General features: G+C 42.0%; 1 pseudogene; it reads left to right on the top strand.

The window, feature by feature from the left end:
• The first annotated feature begins 3,501 nt into the window (after positions 1 to 3,501).
• Positions 3,502 to 3,752, top strand: LOC138796098 (U2 spliceosomal RNA; annotated as a pseudogene).
• Positions 3,753 to 5,848: the final 2,096 nt, after the last annotated feature.

Below are 5,848 nucleotides of genomic sequence, written 5' to 3'. Positions count from 1 at the left end.
CATGACTTGTCGTTGTTGTTTTTATTGTATAGTGTAATTTAAAGCTATAAGTTAATATTCTATATTCTAGATAGTGTATCTGTTAACTTATATTGCACTTGCATAGTGGACAGACCATATCATATATGCCTGTCCACCATTTAAAGGGGTACTCCAGCGAAATTCTTTTTCTTTCAGATCAACTGGTATCAAAAAGTTATATAGATTTAAAAATCTAGTCTTCCTAATACTTATCAGCTGCTGTATGACCTGCAGGAAGTGGTGTATTCTTTTCAGTCTGACACAGTGCTCTCTGCTGCCACCTCTGTCCATGTTGGGAACTGTCCAGAGCAGGAGCAAATCCCCATAGAAAACCTCTCCTGCTCTGGACAGTTCCTGACATGGACAGAGGTGGCAGCAGAGAGCACTGTGTCAGACTGCAGAGAATACACCACTTCCTGCAGAAAAGCTGGAAGACTAGAGACTTTTAAATAGAAGTAAATTATAAATCTATATAACTTTCTGATACCTGTTGATCTGAAATAATGATTTTCGCTGGAGTACCCTTTTAACAGGCCAACTTTACTAAATTGTTCTAACAGAATTAATTGATTCATTTCTTAGTATTGAATGTTGTGTACAGAGTCCCTTGATTAATATACTAGCTGTTTGCAGGTTCCAATAAAAGGGACTTTAGCCTCTTATATATCAATGAAGCAATAAAACTTAGTAGAAAAATCTTCCCATTTTAAAGGGACACTCTTGCGTAAGGGTAAACTGCTGCTCTGTTCCCTCCACTTACCAGGAGCTTTGGTTGCCTCATACAGTGACACTTCCATTCCCCGCAGCTTCCCAGTGTAACCAGCTGATTCACACTGGGGATTGTGTGTGGGCCAGAGGTCACTTGTAACTGTGGGGGCGTCACATAGGCTTACTCACACTGAGGAATTGATAAAGATTTGAAGAGGAACGTTTTCTCATTTTCCACTATGGCAGAATCCAAAAAGTCAAAGCCCCAATGACTTCTATGGGATTTCTCTAGCAGACGCGTCAATTCTTTGGGGCGCACAGCAGATCTACAGCCGAAAATTCTGCGCGTAAATTCCACCATGTGAACAACGCAGCAGAAATCCCATTGAACCCAATGGGACATTGTATCTTTGTTATGGGCGGAATTTTAAGTGGAATATGCATAAAATTAAGCGTAAATTCCACTTGAAATTCCCCACCTATTCTTCAGTGTGAACATCCCCTTATATTCTAAAACTTACTCCTGGTCCACAGTGTATAAATTGTCCTGGCTTATACTGGGAAGGTAAAATAAGTGTCGCTTTTCCAACAGTATTTCATTCTAAAAGGCCAGTGCCGTCATATCATCTAAAGGAGACTCGCCTATGACCAACTAAATTTACAAGGTGCTTCATTCCTTGTATTTTCATTCCTTCCCTCCGGTCCATGCTGCTCCCCCCCCCCCCCCCCCCCCCCCCCCCCATCTCCTTTCAGCTACCAGTAACATTCTGCACTGTGAGGGTATGTGCACACTCCGGAATCCCAATGGAACACCGGCCGCAGATTCCACAGCTCGTGGGTTCATTTTTCGGGTGGACAACGCAATCTAGCAAATCATAGAATGAAGCCTATGGGAGCAGTGGAGATGCGCGCGTCCATGAGCTGTGGAGTCCGTGGCGGGTGTTCCGTTGGGATTCCGTAGTGTGCACGTACCCTTTAAAGGGATTATCCAACGCTACAAAAACATGGCCACATTCCCCCTACTGTTGTCTCCAGATTGGGTGGGGTTTGAAACTCAGTTCCATTGAAGTAAATGGAGCTTAATTGCAAACCGCACCTGAACTGGAGACAAGAGAGGGGGAAAAGTGGCCATGTTTTTGTAGCGCTATATAACCCCTTTAAAGGGGAAACTATAAGCAGGTTACACAAATCTAAGCTGCTGATATGTCCCTGGGGAGAAAAGTACATGTATTCCTCCTTTGCGCTGTTCCTGTGCAGTTAGCAGTGTAATCCTTGGTCTGGAGCACGAGCCGCCCCGCTCCTTCTAATGATATTCAATGGAGCCACCTCGCACTCTGGGGGTGAAGCAGTGCTCCGGACCGAGGATTACACTGCTAACAGCACAGGAACAGCACAGAGGAGGAAGGTAAGAGACATATCTTCCTCCTCGCCGTCTCCTGTGCTATAAGGACATATCGGCAGGTTAGATTCGTCTGTTTTGTAGTGGTGGATAACCCCTTTAACACACTAGGATAAAAAGCAGCATAAGGTGACACAGTGATCTGCTCTGCACATACATGTGTGGGCACAGGGAGACCCGAATCATTGCATAGGAAACAAGCAGAGAGGAGCAGTGCTGGCTTTGTCAGCAGGAGGATGTGTTCTGTAGCGTCCAGGGATATACAATGCCTCGGCTTTCGTTATTCAGGGGGATGGGTTCTCAGAAACTCAACGTTTTAAAAAAATATTATTATATTCACATGATATTCAGTTAAGATGCTGATAAATGTAATTTTGGCAGTACCCCTTTATTTTTTTCCCCCAAATCAACTTGTATTAGAAAGTTATGCCGATTTGTAAATAATTTGTAAAAAAATGGAAAAAAAAAAAGCATTCCAGTACTTATCAGCTGCTGTATGTCCTGCAGGAAGTGGTGCATTTTCCCAGTCTGACACTGCTCTTTGCTGCCTCCTCTGTCAGGAACTGTCCAGAGCAGGTGGGGATTTGCTGCTGCTCTAGAAAGCTCCACTCCCTGCTGAGCTTAGAGCAGCTGAGCAGAATCCAGAAGCTTAAAGGGGCTATCCAGCGCTACTAAAACATGACCACTTTCTTCCAGAGACAGCCAACTCTCTTGTCTCCAGCTTGGGCGGGGTTTTGCTGCTCAGTTCCATTGAAGTGAATGGAGCCTTATTCCAAATCGCATCTTAACTGGAGACAAGAGTCGTGTTGTCTCTGAAAGAAAGTGGCCATGTTTTTGTAGCACTGGATAACCCCTTTAACCGTAAGGTATTGACAGAATATATGATTGTAACACCTTCGTTGATATGTAAATTCAATAAAAACTTATTGAAAAAAAACCCCACTTTCCACAGTACCCCTTTAAAGGGGTTATCCAGTGCTACAAAAACATGGCCATTTTTCTCCCTACTGTAGTCTCCAGGTCAGGTGCAGTTTGCAATTAAGCTCCATTTACTTTAATGGAACTGAGTTTCAAAACCCCACCTAAACTGGAGATAACAGTAGGGGGAAAGTGGCCATGTTTTTGTAGCGCTGGATAACCCCTTTAACCTTCGGCAAGTTCACTCATCACTATTCAAAATGTAATCAGCAGAGCAGGGACAGCACGTCACCAGTGGGTCCGGTGTATATGGGCCCTTTTACACGGAACTGGCAAAGAGTGCCAATCGGTGAGTCCGGCATTTGTTTTTAGAGCTCGATGAATTGTACACTCGTGTGAATGCATTGCTAATGGCTGCACATCCTATGCTTAGACAGGAGGAAAAACTCTATCAGATCCCTTCTTTGCCTTTTTGCTAAGAATGGTGTCTATGGGGCCGACGGAAAGGAGTGCGGCCGTGAGCACATACTAGCGACGGAATCTGATGGAAATTATCGGCGCGGATTTCGTAGTGTGAGCCGACCCTAATATCTGGGAACCATAGAATAAATGGATTTTTAGAACAGGAAGATGTTAGGACAGCTCGCTCTGTCCTCTCCAGGTATTGACTTGGTATTGTAGTGCTTCCAGGTTCAGTGCAAAAAAAATAAAAATTCTATCAGCCAATGATAAAGCATTTGCTCGCTCATCAGCTGATTGCTGGCTCCTTTACACGGCCATTACCGATAAGTCGTGCAATATGCCACAGCAGCATGAAGCAGTTCCTTTAGCTGACCATATCTAATAGGGTTATCTGGTATAAGAAAACCATGACCCCAAGACATACAGTATAACTCTCTAATATAATGTAATCCCATATAGTGCTGGCTTCAGAGTGGTGTGTGTGCTTCACTCCTGACAGGAAAAAGAAAAACAAAAATGTGTATTCTGTACAGCTCCCCGATTCCTCCCTTTAAAAGGGAAAGAAATGAATTCTGGGACTTGTAGCAACTGCTTAATCAGGAAGTACAACTACGAAATACAATACTAAGACCCTCAAAACAAAAAACAGCTACGGCTGGGCGATTAATCAAATAATTTTGCCTAGATTTTGAGAATTTATTTCGATTTCTATTAAAATCGTAATTTCAATTTTCAAATCACCCCCTTCCCATTTTATACATAAAACACATAAAAATAATTAAGTTAATTAACATATAATATACTGTAGCGTGCATAATCGTCTGATTTATTAACATAAAACAAAGCTATACTTACCAGAAATCCAGGTCCAGTCTCCTAAAGGTTGCTATATAACAGCTATACTTACTTGTATCCAGGTCCAGTCTCCTGAAGGCTACTATATAACAGCTATACTTACTGTATCCAGGTCCAGTCTCCTAAAGGTTGCTATATAACAGCTATACTTACTTGTATCCAGGTCCAGTCTCCTGAAGGCTACTATATAACAGCTATACTTACTGTATCCAGGTCCAGTCTCCTGGAGGCTGCTATATAACAGCTATACTTACTGTATCCAGGTCCAGTCTCCTGGAGGCTGCTATATAACAGCTATACTTATTGTATCCAGGTACAGTCTTCTGAAGGCAGCTATATAACAGCTATACTTACTTGTATCCAGGTCCAGACTCCTAAAGGCAGATTTTCTGACTTGTGCTGGTTGTAAAAAACAGACTAAACACAGGAATTCCGGCCAGTACGGAGAGTCACGGCTAAATGTGTCCATCAGTCGCATGACTGCCTTCTCTCTGTGAGTGCTCAGGTGGACTGGGATACACAGGACTTCCTGTTTTCTAACTGTTTCCTGAGAAAAAGAGTCAGAAAACAGGAAGTGCCGTGTTTTCCATAACTAAAAAATAAATAATGAATGTAAATTGCGAACTTGCTTTATATCACATCTACTGCTGATTTAGATTTTGAAACCTATAATGACAGTGACACTTTAACCCCTTCGGGACTAGGCTAATTTTCGTTTTTGCGTTGTTTTTTCCTCCTTGTGCTTAAAAGGCCATAGCAGTTGCATTTTTCCACCTAGAGACCCACATGAGCCCTTATTTTTTGCGTCACTAATTGTACTTTGCAATGACAGGCTGAATTTTTGCATAAAGTACACTACGAAACCAGAAAAAAATTCAAAGTGTGGTGAAATCGGGAAAAAAAACCGCATTTCTTTTATTTGGGGGGAATGTGTTTTTACGTCATTTGCCCTGGGGTAAAACTGACTTGTTATGCATGTTCCTCAAGTCGTTACGATTAAAACGATATATAACATGTATAACTTATATTGTATCTGATGGCCTGTAAAAAATTCAAACCATTGTTAACAAATATACGTTCCTTAAAATCGCTCCATTCCCAGGCTTATAGCGCTTTTATCCTTTGGCCTATGGGGCTGTGTCAGGTGTCATTTTTTGCGCCATGATGTTTTCTTTCTATCGGTACCTTGATTGCGCATATACAACGTTTTGATCGCTTTTTATTAAATTTTTTTCTGGATTTGATGCGACCAAAAATGCGCAATTTTGCACTTTGGGATTTTTTTGCGCTGACGCCGTTTACCGTACGAGATCAGGAATGTGATTAATTAATAGTTTGGGCGATTACGCACGCGGCGATAGCGAACATATTTATTTATTTATTTTTATTTAAAACCTGGGAAAAGGGGGGTGATTCAGACTTTTATTAGGGGAGGGGGATTTTTACTTATAACAACCCTTTTTTTACACATATACTAGAAGGGTT

Source organism: Dendropsophus ebraccatus, chromosome 6 (genome assembly GCF_027789765.1).
Source record: "Dendropsophus ebraccatus isolate aDenEbr1 chromosome 6, aDenEbr1.pat, whole genome shotgun sequence".
Lineage (NCBI taxonomy): Eukaryota > Metazoa > Chordata > Amphibia > Anura > Hylidae > Dendropsophus > Dendropsophus ebraccatus.
This window is presented reverse-complemented; position numbering and strand designations above follow the sequence as displayed.